Source organism: Bactrocera tryoni, chromosome 5 (assembly GCF_016617805.1).
Source record: "Bactrocera tryoni isolate S06 chromosome 5, CSIRO_BtryS06_freeze2, whole genome shotgun sequence".
NCBI classification, from domain to species: Eukaryota; Metazoa; Arthropoda; class Insecta; order Diptera; family Tephritidae; genus Bactrocera; species Bactrocera tryoni.
Window position 1 is genome coordinate 20,911,440 of NC_052503.1, and position 18,283 is coordinate 20,929,722.

The 18,283-nt window shown below is 34.9% G+C and overlaps 1 protein-coding gene across 1 annotated transcript in view; it reads left to right on the forward strand.

Annotated features, from left to right (window-relative positions):
• Positions 1-18,283, forward strand: part of LOC120776680 (solute carrier organic anion transporter family member 74D) — a 74,504-nt gene that overhangs the window by 24,687 nt on the left and 31,534 nt on the right. Inside the window, exon 2 of the mRNA XM_040107554.1 lies at positions 314-504. The gene's annotated coding sequence lies outside the window, so the exon portion shown is untranslated. The remainder of the gene's footprint in view (positions 1-313; positions 505-18,283) is intronic.

Genomic DNA, 18,283 nt, shown 5'->3' on the forward strand with positions numbered 1-18,283 from the left:
TCTTTTATGACATTCTACAGACTATTATAGTTATGTATATATTTTATGTGAATGTAAAAAGCATAACTAAATATATGAAAATATTTAAAAATATTAGGAGAAAAAATTAATTTTTTTTTTAATTAAAAAAATTTTAAAAAAATTTTTTAAATCGCATTATTTTCAAAATTTTTTTTTTATTTAAAAAATAATTTAAAAAAATAAGAAAGGCATAAAAAATTAAAAGCAAATATTTGAAAAAAAATATATTTTTTTATTAATAAGATTTTTTTTATCAATAATATTTTTTCACCGCTTTTCTCTATTTTTTCAGAACCGCAATTTCGCATTGATGGAGTGTTGAACATAATCTCATAAAAAATCAACAAAAACTACACACACATAAATATATATCTACTTACAACAGCAACTCCATACTACTTCACGACGCCTGCATTTAGTTGAACTAAACTAAAAATAAATCTACCGAAGCAAAACCGACGGAAACACGCAAAACGGAAAAAGGTGAGTAATGAGTCATTTTTCAAAAACATTTTTTTTATTTCTTACACTTTTCTATTTATATTGTTTCTTTAGGTTTTACAATATATACATGCATATACTATATGTAAATATGTACTCGTGTGCCTGCCGGACAGTTTATTAAAAATGCATAACTCCAATTCGTAGCAGCAGGCACGTGCATATTCTTATATGTGTTAGTATGTGTGTCGCTGCATTATTGCAATTCAAAACACACTTGCAAGTTTACAGTTATTACGATAAGTATGCATACATACATACAAACTGACAACAAACTTGGTTATCGTTTAAAAACCCATTCATTATTCATTGATTTGTATTCAGACTTAAAGTTTTAATTATGATTTTTGGTAATGCACACACGCTTACATATGTTTTGACGTAAGCGCATACAAAATTCGGTGCGTGTTTAGCGCACTACATGCATGCATGCGTGCGCCGGACATTTCCAAAAAAGTATGAAATTTCGTGGAAACTTATTAAATGTCACGCAATTCCTTTCAAGCGTTAGTGTAACGTATTGCATATTAAAATTAAGCAGCAATTCAAAAATTTCGAAGCCAAGCAATGCATTTAAAGTTAGCTCTTAAAGTACTTAGGCGCATATGTAGGGTTGTATGTATTATATATAGTACATATGACAACCATTTTTTTATAGTAGGAAGAAGCATGGAAATCCGAAGTGCGGAACTTTAATCAGCTAAACCTAGCCTACTTCCATCTCATGTCTCCCCTACGGGACCACTGGAATAAGTATTACTTTATGGAAGAGAAGAAGACACTTGAGTATCCTCTATTGTATGGACTGACCAGTGGCGGATTCAGAGGGGGAAAAACTGTTTCTGCATCCGCTCCAGGGGCTGACTGACTCCTAATCTGTTGTATAGTTACGCCGCGAATTAATATTTTATTTCTCAATATTACCCTATTCATATATAAATTTCCTGGAAAGCTCCGAAAACAATCCAGTTTACAATGGGAACTTTCCGACTAAAATCGAACTATTCAAAAAAGTATGAGATTTATAACAGTTTCTTGAAATTTAGTTTAGAATGAGAACATAGTTACGCCGCGAATTAATATTTTTCATTTGAAAACGTAAAAAGAATTCTCTCAGCATATAAATTGAACAAAATTTGACAAATGCGATAAATAGATCTGAGCAATATATTCAAATATATTCGTTGCCTAAGTGGGAGCATTCTTCGTGGTCACTTCTAAGTTATAAGAGGCATTTTATTTGATAAATAAATAGAAATAATGTACTTTATTCAAAAATCGACAATTCATTTTGCTCCCGCAGCATACTTCCAGGAGGATCACCGAAAACGGCTTCCTCATCAGTTTTTTCTACTTAAAATTTCCTGAAATCCAAAAACCAAACAATGTAAAGGTTGATACATTTTGAGGTTCTCTACTTTTTTAAAGAAGAAACATAGACACTTTAAATTTAATGAGGAATGTTTATTATCATTCGAAAGAACGTTCTTTTGCATTTGTTTTTTGAAGATCATCAAATGTAGGCCACGGCTACGTCTCAGATGGTCTATCCGTTGAGTACAATTTTCGTTGACTCGTTCGAACATTTCGACTGGTAACTGCCGAATGACACACGTGATGTTTTGCTCCAAGGGCTCAATGGAAACGGGATTATCCACTTACACTTTAGACTTTACATATCCCCACAGGAAAAGGTGTAACGGTGTGATTTTGGTGGCCAATCGACCGGTCCAAAACGTGAAATTATCTGCTCACCGAAGTGTTCTCTCAATAAATCCATTGATTGATGCGATGTGTGGAAAGTGGCGCCGTCTTGTTGAAACCTAACGTCACCGAGATCACGAACTTCAATTTCAGGCAAAAATAGTCGGTTATTATGGCGCGATATTGGTCGCCATTGACGATTACATTCTCACTAGCATCATTTTTGGAAAAATAAGGACCAATGATTTCACTGGCCGACAAACCACACCAAAGCGTTGTTTTTTTGTGGATAAAATGGCAGCTCTTCAATCTCTTTAGGTTGCTCTTCGCCCTAAAAGCGGCATTTTTGCCTTTGAACACACTCATTGCGCCAGAACTGAGCCTCTTCGCTGAACAAAATTTTGCCCGAAAACGTTGGATCTTCTTAGAAATTTTCAAGAGCTCATAGAGTGCAGCAATGACACTTGGGAAGGTCGAGCGGCTTCGGTTCTTGCACAAGCTATATTTTGTACGCTTTCAATTTACGATCTCGACGTAAAATACGTCAAATCGTCTTATACGTAAGTCCGAGTAGCTGCGAGCGGCACCGAATCGACTCTCCACGGTGTCGTTAACGCTCTCAGCTACGGCTGCTATATTTTCTTCACTGTGTGCTGGACGCGGTCTATTTGGTCGATATCGATATTATCCAATAATCAGTGCTGGCTCTCAAGATAGGCGATGGTGTTGCGAATACTGTGGTCAGTACGCCGATTATGTTGACCATAAGTTGAGCGAAGCGCCCGAAATACATTCTTTGCAGAACGTGAATTTTCGTGATGAAGTTGAATGATTTGTTATGTCGTTGTTCAAATACGTAGAGTTAGTAAGTCGAATGTTTAATTTTTTTTTTAACAAAAAAACGTTATTTATTCATCAGGGGAGGAAAATTCTGAAATTATAGTTCCTTTGCTTTAACACGCTTATGTTAATGGTTTTTCTACTTTTCGAAGTATGTATTTCTGATAACTTCTGGTTTGTGATATAACCATAAGTTTTTTCAACGATCCATTTTCAATCTTTTCCTTACCCTTGGAATCTTTTCAACTTTAAAATAACGTTCGTAGAAATTTTAGATCGTATGAAAATTTTACTCAACAACAAATCTGTCTTAATATTTACAGCACTAAATTTCGAAAATATTTATGTAAATACATACATATGCTATGTACATATATTTTTATTAATAGCGACCTAGATTTAGACACACAGGCTTAATGGAGCTCAATTAAAACAGAAATTCATACAAATGAAATACACTTGTTGCAAGCTATAGCAAGCAATTCTATCTTGACACTATCTTTACACCAGCACAAGTTAAGAAATCTCATAAAAATATTATTGCTGTGATTTATAGAATATTGTTACACCACATAATTGGGTTATTTAAAGCACGCGCATCCTTCTAGGTCATTGTTTCTGGGTCAATAAATACGCGATGCTTTACGGACTCCGATTGGTGTCTGTTATAATTGCAAACATCGATATGTATAAGTTCTAAAATCACGTTAAAAACACTTTTTTCTTGCCACAGTAATAAAAAATTTTAATTTTTTTTTTTTTTATTGTTAAGTTGTTATAAAAGCACTAAGAACTTTTACTAACCAACAATTTTAATTGAAGTTTGTAACCACCTTGCTAAATCATTTAATCAGCGAAATCTTAGATCGTATATATATTCACTTTTGCATTCCACAAGTTATATAATTTCGTATGACCCGAAACTTATGTATAAACGCCCAAATTTTTATTGTTGTCAAAACTTTTTTATTTCTCTTTATTCTTGTAAAACCACACGCATGCAAATTACTATCATTATTTCTACCCACATGTTTTGTCAAAAATGAAGTCAAAACAAGCAAGACATGTGGGGTAATAAATTTTCAAACGCACATGCATACATATTGTACATACTGCGCATTATTATATGTGGTACACTTGACTTCTGAAGTGTTTTTCAAATTATATTGGCGAATACTATGCTCATTTCATTTTTTTCTACATGCAGTACATAGTTTATTTTACTGATACACAGAGAAATATTCTTGGAAAATATTTATGTATTTGTGGAGAAAAGTCATTTCAAAATCTGTGGATTATAAGCTGAACTTTATCTGCCTTATCTACGACTTTTCAACATTTTCATATAAAATTTCTTTTTTTTTTTTTAATATTATTATTTATATACATATGCAGCGAAAATATCCAGCAATTCCAATTATTCAAAAATGAGAAACTAATTATTCTGTAGGCCTAGATTTTCAATGATATTTTTATAGGCCAACAATTTCAGTGCACACGGAACTTAACTTAAAGTGAAAAACTGTCAATATAACCCTGCTTTGACGTGGTGTCTTAAGCTTCGGCTCACCGGCCGATTGATTGTTTGTTTCCAAGTCGTAAGCATAGAGCCAAGACTCATTGTCACTACGAATAGGTTTATGACATCCTGGTAGTCGAAAAACATTGTTTAAAAGAAGTTAACGCGAAACTGCTTTTAAAACAAAAAGTGATTTTGGAACTGCTTTGCTTTCACCTTTCTTAGGTTTAAATGATATTTCAAAAAGTTTTTTACGCATCCTGCCGATATTCCAACGGTGCCAGTAAGATCTCTGACTAGCTGTTGTCGACTCTCAAACCAATTCCTTTATTTTATTAACGTGTTGATCATCAGTTGATGTTAATGGCCGCCCTGGACGCGGTTCGTCGTCAATGCGTTCTCGACCCTCTTTGAATAATGTGTACCAAGCAAAGACACTTGCTTGCGACAAACAATTATCAACGAAGGCCTTTTCCAACATTCTGAACATTTTGGCATCAGAAATTTGATTCCGCACACAAAAATTAATGGAACTTCTTTGTTGAAGTTCACTTTTCGCAAAAATCGTCGAATGCACTTTATGTACTTAAAAAAGAAAAGCGTATACTAAACATAATGATATTTTGATGTAGTATTTGGCACAGATGTCACTGGGAGTCATACCAACCCAAAACAAAAATTATTTAGGTGAATGGGGTTTCCGCGTGAATTGTAAATTAAAAAGTCTCACTATTTTTTGCCCACATGCATGCAGCCTTATATTTATATACAATCATCAATCCATCAACACTCCAATTGTAGAATGACATCAGCGGTAACTATTTATTAAACTTAAAAATATTTGTGAAAGTAATTATCACATAAATGTAGCAGCGAACAAAAGAATTCTTTCTCTGTATGCAGCCACGCGAATTTGCTAAGGACCACAGTGAGCATTGAGCACGAAATCAAGGTGGGCGTATGTAAGCAGTTGCTGAATAACAGTTGTTATTGCCACCGATGTGGTCGCATTTTGGCAATATTTACCGACGTACTTAAGCGTTTGTAAATATGTATGTAGTTTTGGACATACAACGGTACACAAACGTAACTTTCATGGGTTCATTGCTTTCAACTTATAGTTGAATGAATGTGTAGTTTGTAGTCTTTGTATTGTAAAATATCGAGAAAAATTATCGATCGCCGATTCCTTAGAATTTATTTTTTAAGCTACGCCAACTACTTGGCGTTAAGCTTTGCCAAAATCATTAGACATCACAAATGTGCCAGTTATTAACAATTTTTTATGCAAATAGACACTCACTCATACATATGAATACTACATAATATACATATGTATATTTGCGTACAAGTATTGGGCATTGTGTGCCTGTGCAAGTACTTAAGATCGTGTTCGCGTGAAAGAAAATGGCTTGTATTTGCATTAAAAATAAGTTCACTTGTATATGTATAAACAGGCAAACATATATCTATATATAAAATTTTGGAGAACAACATGGAAGAATTTGGCAATAAAAGTCAACGAATTGCGACCAAATGACAAATAAGGCGTATTTTTAGAATTGTGTAAATAAAGATAATAATATTTGGCTAATAAAACGAGAAATTTGTAAAAGAAAGTAGAATTTTTAGTTCGTTAGATGATTTGTGTAACAGCCTGGACAACTAATGAATACTAATAACGGTACCTGAAAGCTATCGAAGCTTGCTCTTTTATTTTCTAGTTAATATTTTGCGCTCACACTGTGGAATCATCATACTTTCAATTTAAATATCTTATCATAAAGAATTAAGTTTAGCCGATCCCTATATCGAGTCTAAATCTTAAATTTTATACAACGTTTCTATAATAGCATCTTTCAAAAATCCAAATACATTTTGGGCTTAAAGGTGATTCAAATAATATGCACACTAAAATTTACAGGAACCTCTCTTTATCAAATAGCAGGAAATTGACCTCACAAGTAGACGAAAAATATCAAATGAATATAACTCGGGTTGCCTTTCGAATGCAGAGTGACCTAAGTCCAAGTACTTAAGATCTACTAATCCAGAATAGAAACCAATTTTACAAAGAATTCCAACTACCTCTTTGCATGCCCTTTGAAGCCAATTCATAAAGACCACTGTTCATATGGTACAACCCCGTCGAAACAGCTCGTTTCTTGGGTCTCCCATTAGCTGATCTTGTTGCCAATTAGCTTACGCCAAAAAGGGTATGGATACCCGCTACAACAACAACGCATGTCAAAATCCTCCATTTTCTTTTATTTATTGTACCAAAATTGGCTCTCTTCGTTCGAAGACTACCCTAAATATAACCTAAAAAGCTAACAAAACAAAGGTTCAGCAATTGCAGTGGCGTAGCTACAACTTCGGGCGCCCGGGGCCAAGGATGTTCTGCAGCCCCCCTTTATCTACCTACCTACAAGTTTCATGAGTTGGTTCGAACAAAAGTGAATTTTTACAAAATATCTTCGATATTAAGTATACAAAATTTAGGAACTAGAAGCCACGCAAATTCTGAAGTTCCAAAATTCTCACAATACGGTTTTTGAGAAAATTAATAGTAAATTTACAAGACATCTTATTAAAAGCCATAGAAAAAAACCCATTTTCGCGATATATCTTTTACACTTTTGACACAATTGGAGTTTTTAAATACCATTTTTGAAAATTTGGAGAAATAAAAGTATTTGTTACATTCAAAGCATAGGATAACTGTGAGAGTGACACGTCGCTAGACAAAGCTAGAAAAGTGCATCTTTAAGTTCTATCACTAATTTTAAGAAAGATATAAGACAAATTCAAAAACTGAAGAGTATTCCAGTAAAAATTTATATTTTTCATTGTTAATCAGATTATTACATTATGAGTTCTCTTTATATTTTATAATAAATTTTGTAAAAGAAAATTGTTGAAGTATTTTTCTGAATATTAAAAAACAGCGAAGATCATTTTGCCGCGACCCAAGACGTTGCGCCCGGGGCTACGGCCCCCTTCGCCCCCCCTAGCTACGCCACTGAGCAATTGCATTAATATCTACCAAACAAAGCAGTTTATGAAACATAAAAAAATATTATGAATTGTTTCGACAATCTTTGCTTGTGATATTTACAATATGCCAACGAAGAAATATATTTCAATTTCACTTAAAATTTTCGTACTTTAATTTCTCTTTCTTTGCCCAAGATATTTGTATTCCTTTCTTAACAAAAAAAAACCAAAAACAAGACACAAGAAAAAGCTAAAAATACGAAACCGTTAGTTGCACTCCATATAGTCTGTTTAACTTTTCAATTTGTTACCACTCTCTTTCTGCCTTTGCAAATATGCGAGCACACACAATAAATTCGAATTTATGTTAAGTAAATACAATATAATTTCATGTCAATTCGCGACGAAATCCATTGCAAATGTACTGAAATTCGGAAACGACATTAAAATTTACGAAAAACAGCGAAAAAGTAAACAAAACATTTACCAACAAGTACAAATAAGGAAGAGCTAAAAGGGAACAAGGTAAAAAAGGTGTCCAGTGAAGTGAATTCGTTTCAACAGCAACTGTAACAACGAGGCAATGGAGTAACTTTCGCGTATACTTAACACAATCCATAACTGTACACGCATTTTTTCCAACTATGAGTCGATGACGAATCTTATTTGAGTCAGTATTAGCTTATGCACGCAACAAACTACAAGTATATACCCTGTGGAGAAATTTCCGTAATAAAGATACAAAATTTTAAATATTATTTTTGTTAGTATTTTCGAAAAATATTTTGTTTTGTGGGACTGTTGAGTATTTATTAAGGAAATAACATTTTGGAACCCATCATTTATATATAAGTTTCAATATTGGCATGCCCACAGCGAAAACTAACGGCTTTTGCGCATATGCTAATTTGTTCTCTGCAGGGCAAGAGCATCTCATTGTACTATTCTCCATTTTCAATCAGAAAGTATTCAATACAACGGTCTTTACACAGTTTTTTACTTAAAGAGTTCGTATGTACGAATATTTAAAAATAATTTACATTTATCTTTTGGAGCATGTTTTCCAAACATTTCATTCGACGCATCTACTTTGTATGCAGGAAGTCGGCAAACAAAATTTAATAGGGCACCTAGCCCAAATGACGCAAGTCGTAAAGCGGATATTGGCCCATCGAGTTTACATAAATAAAAAATTAAAAGAAACAGCATACAATAGCATATACCATACATATATATACATATTTTTTGGTTGCTCTTTCTTTGAAGATTTTTTGAGAAAATAACTTTTCAGGTTGGACACTACATAAAGAGAGTTTTTTTTACATATTTTCAAGAAGAAATAAAACGCACAATATAATGTTTGTCATTATGTTTCAAATAAGATTTCGGACAAGTGATCACCAGCAGAGACTCGAGTAAATTCCAGCCGATCGACCCATTTGTTAGCAATAACGTGCCGACTATTTTCTTCCAAGACGTCAATCGTAGACAAGCCACGCCACAGGCGAGAACGACGGATAATACGCTCAACGAAATGTTCTTTTAAAAATCCGGTCCGGTGGCCCTTACCGAACGTGTGACGCGCTTGATTTTCGGCCAGCTTCAAGATCCTTCTACAAAATCTGCCATAAATTGGAAGGGCACAGCTCCAATTGGCGTACGATACTCTGCTCCACTTAGAGGGCGCACATTATTTACTACAGTTAACGTGGTGCGACACCGATCCAAGAAGAACTTCTGTGTTCGAACTTATAAATTAGCAAAACGCTTAGTAGCCAATATATTAGGGAGAGACTACCCTTACTGAGGGCAAAAGGGCTACTGGATATCTTGTGATCGATATTGGGCCAGAAGCTCTTGGCGACAGCGCATGTACCGATAGTTGCCCAGCTTTGGCCAAGCTTTCGTGAAGCCCAGCTATCTGGTAATAGAAAACAAGATGATACGGGAGCACCGACCAGCCCCCATTCTACCGATAGCGATTATTGGTGCCTTTCCTTGCTAAGGCCTGGCACCCATACCAGTCTTATCTAAAAGACACACGATGCCAGAGACGTTAGGCACTCCTTGACCAACCCCTAACGAACTGTCTGTTAATGGATTCAAGACTAGTATCGCCGCTCTGCTATCTGAGTGAATGCTCACTTCTCTGAAGGAGGCTACACTCCGGAGTTTGGAAGACACTGCAATAGTCAGAAAGTTTGAAGATAGAGAGTTTCTGGCAGTAAACTCCTCCACTAACTTTTCCACTAAGTTTTAACCCGTCCGTAAAGAAGCTCACTGCCCCTCGCCTCCAACGGCTTCTTCCCACCAACAACTCCCTCGTCGGTATATGGCAGAGAAGGAGCCGCCAGAGTTCAGTTTGACGACTCCATGATCCAAATGAACCGGTATGAAGTCAAAGTGGGTGAGAATATCAGGTTTTCTGAGTCTGATAACAACTTTGGCAGCCATACACCTTCCGACGATATCTACGATTGCACTATGTGCAAGATGGCATTAAGTGGCATGGTTAGAGTAGACCTTAGTGCACCACACACGCTGATGAGCATCGCCCGTTGAACGCTTTTGAGTTTCTTTGCAAGTGTGGTATTTTCTAGAGCCCTCCACCACATAAAAACTCCATAGAACATAATGGGCTTGACTATGGTGTCATAGAGCCAGAGGCCCACTTTCGGCTAGAGATCTTACCTTTTGCCATGTCTACAGCAGTATAAGGTCATCGATGCCTTTTTTACTCGCTCTTCGATATTCGGCGTCTATGAAAGCTTCCTATCCAGGATGAGCCCTAGATATTTCACTGTATCCACCTGTTGCAGACGGATGTCTCCCATCGCCACATCCCCAACCGAATAGAACCCATTCTTGGAAGCTGTGGCATACCTACATATAGTACATCATACATTTCTTTACGGAAATATCAAATAAAAATTGTATAATACAGATTTCTATGAAGCAAAGAAACTAAGTTTTAATAGCACAATTCATTGTTTACATATTTATTCATAAGTTCCGACAAACATACGTACACATACACATATGTATGTATGTATATAGCCAATACAGTATTGCGAGTATAATGGCAAGCGGCAACCGGTGGCTCTCCGTCGATTGCTTAACAGATATTGGCAGTCGTATTATTGTAGTTTTATACTGCTGTTATTTCCATTACTTTTGCCGTTTTCTTCAGGTTGCTCTTACTGCTCGCTTACCAGCTAGTCAGCCACTAGTCGTACATACTTATGTACATAAGTATGTCTATTGCGCAAGCGCAACTATTGCGAAATTACTAATGTACTCGTTTCCTTATAGTTTGTTGCTGTTTTTGCTATTGTTGTTATTTCCTCTTTCTACAATCACTCTTCACTACCTGTTTGGACGCTCTTCACTGCCGCCTCTAAATGTTCCCCCCTCCCCCACAAGAGCAAGCTGCAATTTCACTTCGCTATCGATTGGACTATTGGACTTGGCCGGCTTTGCTGTGTGATCTGGTCTGGTCCAGTCCAGACTTTTGCAATAACAATAACAACCAAATGATACAACATCAAATGCATAACATTGAAAGCAAAATTGTCAAGCTCGTCTGCCGTGTAGCATCGATTATGCTGTTGATGTTGCTAACAGTCTTGACCACTATTACCATTGTCCGGCATTGTATATGCCTTCTTATAGCTTAGCAGTAGCCGGTTTTTGTTTTTGTTTGACACTTTGAGATCATACTAATGTATGTATTTCAAGTGCATAGTGCAGTGACTGCAGCATTTCACTTTTCTGCTTATTCGTTGAAATAGCCCGGGAATAAATGTTTTGTGATGTTCTGAAATGTTTGTCAGCCTTTATTTGATTTTATTGTAGAAGGAGTAATAATTTAGATAAAAAAAATCGTTTAAACCACTTTTAGGTGGAATTTTTTTCGCGAAAATCAATTTTTTGGTTTAGTAGCCGCCATTTTATCATAACTCAAGATTTTGACTAGTCCTTCGATCATTACCCGTATTCATCTAATGCAATTATAAACTTTTTTGGTTTTTGAATTTGAGATAATTTAATGAAAAAAAATCCTCCTCAACACCAGACAGGTTTTTCGGAAGTCTTCTTGGAGATCGCCTACGCGATCAAGGGAAACAATTTTTTTTAATAAATCACTCATTATTTAAGTAAATTAAAATCCTTATTTCATTATTTTTTTTTATTTATGATTTAAAATTCTTCTCAAAAACTCTCAAAATCATACTTTTTTTTTGAATCGCAAGTAAATCCACTTCATCCCTTTAATGATTTTATCTTAATTATGTCAGAGTTGCCGACATTTGCCGGTTGTCACGGCTTCTTAATTAAACCAATTGGCAAATTTTCTCATATCATAGAATTTGTATGCGGTCTATTAACTAATCGAATTCGCAGATTAAATCATATTATAGTGCCTTCTTAAAAATTAATAAAGAGTTTAGAGCAGTTATTTAATTGAGTTAATTTAGTGAACAGATCATATTGTTCTATTCAATTAAATAATTGACTCAATTAATGCCTAAAATAATTGTTCTGAATATCAACCACATTTCGGATTTTTTAATTGAATTGTTAAATACTTCATTAACTCACATATAATTGACTAATGAGTTAATTATATTTTTTTTTTGAATTTTTCAAATTTTATTTTACATATTTGTATTGCTAAATACTCAATTAACTCATATAGTCGTACTCAATTATAAAATTGACTCAATGAATGGGTTCGAGGAAATTTCTATAAGAATTATACTTAATATCAACCACTTTTCAAATTTTCTTTTACATACTTGTATTGCTAAATACTCAATTAACTCATATAGTCGTATTCAATTATAAAATTGACTCAATTAATGGGTTCAAGGAAATTTCGATAAGAATTATACTTAATTTCAAAAACTACAATTTTTCTCATTGAAAGGTGAAATACTCGATTAACTCATATAATTGTTTTCAATTATATAATTTACTCAATTAATGGCTTGACTGCAATCTTTATAAGAATGATTTAATAACTTTTCAAATCGAAAAACAAAGAAATTCAACACAAATCATTCTATCAAGTATATTTACACACTAAAAAATGAAAAAAAAACCATTTATAATCTCCTTATCTCACCTTTATACGTTCTAAATCTTAATAACAAATTCAATTCAATTCAATTTACTTTCTCTCCAACCGAGTTCACTTTTTGTCCATTTAAACACCGCTCCCGCCACATTCAAATTCCAGCTTGTGCTATTACCTTTTTCTACCATTTAGTTTTCATTGACTTTAATATTCGCTCTCGACACGCCACCATCTTAAACTTGTAGCATACACACATATGTATATACAAAAGCTATAATAAACTAAACAATAAAAATATTTATACATAAACACATGCAAATATATATAAATAAATACTGGCATATAGTGAATGTTTAAATGAATGCCGCCATTTGAGTGTTTATTTTAGCTTTAATTTCAGTCGCTTGGTCACTGCCGCTGACTTTGACCTTCACATTGAATTTGTGAATTGTAGCGAAAATTGAGTCCACGCATACACACATATACACATGTAGATAAATACTTGTGGCATGGGCAAATTTAGCTGTGCCCAGCGAAGACATCGCCGGTATTTAATAAGTGACTGGCAATTTTTACACATACATACATATATGTATATTTATGAATATGTATGGATTTTTGGTTTTTTTGATGTAGTATGTTTTATGTGTGTAGTTAGTTAGTCAATTTAACTAAGCAAGTGTCTAATCAACTCAACTGACAAAATAAGTAATAAATGCTATGTAAAGAATGAAAAAAAAGAAATTCTTTGTAAAATTTTCCTAATTGAATTTTTTCGCTTTTTGAAACGTTAACGTTTGATATTTGGTACCAACCAGTGCAAGGTTTGTTAATATTAAAATAGTGTTAAAAGTTATTTTACTTCGTTTCCTTATCTTTTTCAAAAACTCTTAATATTTTGAACCGGCTGCCACTCGAGGTTTTATTTGTGGAAATTTTTTAGAATTGTTTTATCAGTTAATCGTCAAACTCGGAAAATGTTTTGATCTTTGGCTTTTTGAACCAACAGACACAAATTTTTGAAAAACCAATCCCGTTCGATGTCTTCCAAAACTGTCTTACTATAGCTTACAGCGAATACTTAATGAGTTTGACAATAATATACGAGGGCAATCCGAATGAGTTTAATCTAATGGTCTTAAATTGGTATTTCCTTTGCAATATACCAGTACTGATAGAAGCAAAATAACAGAAATATCAAAGCGTTTAATTTGAATTTTTACATTTCTTCTAGAGAGCGTCAGAAAAATTCAACAAAAACACACTTAATATTTTAGAGAGAAAATAAAACGAGAGAAAACGAAATTGCAGTCATACCTCAACTCAATGTGACTTGGTGTTCAGAAAATTTGTTAATAAAATATAAACAAGGTATTATGTACAAGCATCTTAACAAATTTAACCCGAACTGACAAAAAAAAATTTTATTAGCACCTTCAAAATTGGCTCGTATTATGCCAATGCTTAATCCAATTTTCCACACACTTTTTATGAGCCCCGGCTGGGCTGGCCATCAGTGCCTTCAACGAAATTTGTTTTTTTTGGAGTTTCGCTTATTTTTTGAAACGCCATTCGCTGGATTATTGACCAGTTTCGATAGCATATTCCTAAACCCACGTCTTCTCACCAGTGATGCGTTTGCTGAGTGTAGGCTCCTCAGCTACATTGCCAAGCTTTTTTGCGCCCTGCACACGATGTAATTTTTTAAAAAGTTTCAGGTGTTTTGATACCAATTTACCATTTATCCAATTCATAGCCAAAAACTAACCAAAATATGTTTTGTTAGACCCAAATAACAGTTGATATACTAGTCTTTGATGCAAACACGACAATTTGCCTGCGCTGTTGCTTTAATTCGCAACTGTTGCTTTAATTCGCAACTGAGTCAAGTTGGTCATAATTTCGAGACCCCACTGAAAGTTCAAGTACTAATATTTATGTATATTTGTGATAAAGTAAACTCCCCTGCACACTTCTGTTACTTTTTGAACAATTCTGTTGCAGTGATTCCATTAGAAGCGCCAGATTTCAAGAAAACTGGTTGTTCAAATTTTTCCATGGTAAAAATCGCCTGAGAAACTTTGCGCGTTATAACACAATGGCCAAATACATACTAATTGACTTATGGATATTAAATTTCACACTAACATAAATTAGACTGCATCAATCTAGAAAAAAATATTTATCGATTCAGTCTGCGCACGCAGTTTAGATGGATCAGTCCGACTCATATTTGATCATTGGTATATACAAAGTTAAAATATCCTTTCAACTTGCCTACTTCGATAAATCCTTGTTTTTGAATTCGTCTCGATCAATTGAAACGGGTTTTTCAAACAGTTTGGGATATCAATGAAATGCTTTATTCCTGTGAAAGTACATTCGATGCTATTATGCATGGAACTCGATTTCTTTTGCATGGCCACGAATGCAGAACTTCAGACGCTGAACTCAATTTTCGACGCTTTTCAAGCATAAATCGGCCGACATCGCAGCAATTTCAGGTTCGATATTCATACCAAGTTCATCAATTGTAACTGGTTGGTTAGCATAGACCATAGACTTGACGTAGTCTCACAGGAAATAGTCTAAGGACGTCAAATCGGAAGGAGGCCAATTGGCCTGGGCATTTCGTGTGATAACACGTTCACCAAACTTGGTTTTCAATAAATCGATTGTGACATTCGCTGTGTGGCTTGTGACGCCATCCTGTTGATACCTCATATTATCCAATTCCATATAATCCAAGTCGAGCCAAAAATATTCGGTTATCATTAAGCGGTAGCGATTCCCATTTACAGTAACGTCCCAGTCCTTATCATCACGGAAGAAGTACGGCCCAATGACGCCACCGGCCCACAAACCGCTCCAAACTGTAATTTTTTCGGGAAGCATTGGTGACTCTTAGTGTACCTACGACTGTACTTTCACAGGTATAAAGAATTTCATTGGTATTCCAAACCGTTTATGATTTATATCAAAAAAAAAAAATTGTAGCGCTCTTATTGAAAACCGCGCTCTATATGTGAATCTGTTTAATAAAAAATCAATATTGCGGCTAAGTCCAAAATCTTACCTAATGATCCAATGAAGGAACTATAAGACAATTAAACCTTCATTCATACGTTGAAAACTATTTGAAAATTTTAGGCAAAAATGCCGAACTTTACAGTGGGAACTATTTAGCAGTCATGCTCAAACAACTTCGTAAGCAAGATTTTTTAGTAAAATCAAATTTAATGCAATTTTTTGTTGAAATATGTATTTAGAAGATTTTTTTCATATATTTAGTATACAAATGTATATATGTACATATGTATGTATGTGCATAAATCGGTATTGAAAATACCTCCATATATAAGTAGGCATATGTATGTATATGCATATTTCCTGGGTCATTCTGAAAAGCAACACCAATCAAAACACTAACCGCAGAATGTATAGAGTTATGCAATTTGCACGAACTTTTTGCTTTTGCAAAGGAAATGCCATCAAAGCTTCGACTACCTGCCTATAAGCAAAAGAATGAAAGGGCAAGCAAACAAACGAATCGTCATCGCCGGACGAAGAGAAACCAATACAGACACCATCAACCACTTATCGAGTTCAATGTGCTTAGCTGCAGCAAAAAAAAAGTAAAACCAAAAAACAACAACACAAACAATAAGAACAACAACTGCAAAAAAACCAACAATAAGAACAACACGTACGCAAAGCTCGGCGAACAGCGAGTGCAGCGACAGAGGCAACGAAATGAAGTTAGCATTGAAAGTGGATGCAGCAACGGCGACGTCGACGTCGACAACAACAGCAACACAACAAATTCAAAATTTGCCAGCAAGAGCAAAACTAATGTGTGTTTGTGTGTGTGTGATCAGGTGTAGATACGTAAGAGTGAGGCTAAATTTGCACGCATGCGTGCTGTTGCAATGATCACATGTTTGTGTGTGTGCACATGTGTATATTGCTGCATCCTCTGCTCGACCTATTGGCTACAGTCAATGCCTTGTTTTTATTGTTATTGTTGTGGTTATTCTGCGGCCAAGACAAATCTGTGTAGAACAAAAGCGTGTGGAATCGCCGCAAAGTGAATGATCTCTGGCCGAACAGGCAAAAAAAAGAAAACAAATATAACAAAAGCAACAACAAAGCCAACGACATCATCATTACCAGCGGCCGGCATGTTGCTACGTAGCAACAGACGCACAGGTTGAAGAACGCCGGCTAGTTGCTGCAGCAGACAATCAGCAGCGCTTTATGTTTGTTGTCGCTAATACTATATAAGTATATGTACATATGTATGTAACTATGTATTGTTGTTGGCTTTGCTGTGGTCGCGGCTATTGTCTCGCTTTGTGCGCGACGTTGCATGTGTGCTTGCGAGAAAAGCGCTAAACGTGGCCTGTAAGCAGCGTTGAAGAAATACGAATTATGACCAAACTACAGTCGCAAAATTCAAAATTCACCAAAGCAACAACAACTACAACACGAACTAATAGCGGCGTCTCATACATGCAGCTGTGTTGCAAGCGCATCTTCCGTGCAGCTCTTCGTTTGTATGGTTGTAAATATGTATTTTTGCATGTGTGTGGTTGTGCATATGTATGTATGTAGAACCGCATATACATATGTAAGTATGTACATATATATGTATTTGATTGTATGCAAAACTTCACCTTTGCTATTGTTGTTCTCACTGCAGCTTGACGCCGCTGTTGTTGCATCAGCGCAGAATGTCAAGGAACTTTACTCGTCACTGCCAACTATGACCGAATACCCACAGCCTTCTTCTCTCATTTTCGCTTTTTTCTATTACTCTCCCAAGTTCGCTTTTTTATTATTATTTTTTATGTTTTTTCCGCATTCACTCCGATTGCATTGTGGTTTTTTACTTCAGCGCCGATAATCTCAAATTCTTACTACTTTTCGAAACAGCATTGCTTTGTATTGAGCTGTTTCATTATTATGCAGACACTGATGTTTACACAAGCGAACCAAGCAGTGCTGTATTGTTAATATTTCGAATTAACCGGAAGAAAATAAATTCGAAAGATCAATCATTGTTATTATATGTATATGGCATGATTTTCATTCAGATATCTCGATGAATTTCGTAAAGCACATCCCGGTAGCGCTGTTTTCTGGAAAAGAGTAGCGCTATCTGCCTATATCTTTAAGGATTTCATACCAGAAATATTCAACAATATAGCTGAACATCTAATTATTTTAAATTCAAAGAATGAGAATCCATAACTATTACATAGTGAAACGATTGCAAAGCCATTTAAGGGAGTATTTCCAAAAAAATTTAAAAATTATATTAGCATTGAAGAAGTAGTTTTATATAGTTAAAAGTATACTTAAGATTTATATTAACCTAGACTGGTCCATATACATAAATTTTTTTTAGAAGTGGTTTGATGTTCATATGTCAGTTGTTTAGAACACGAAAAGTTTGACTGGCGATTCGTTTTTAAGTAAAATTTCTGTAGATCCACGGGGAGAGTCCCAAAAAGTTAAAATTCATACATTATTTCCATCTTAAGTGACACTCCGCGAAGGAAAAGGCCTTGTGTTGCAAGTACAAAATTATATAGTTAACTTTTTCCTCGAACACACTA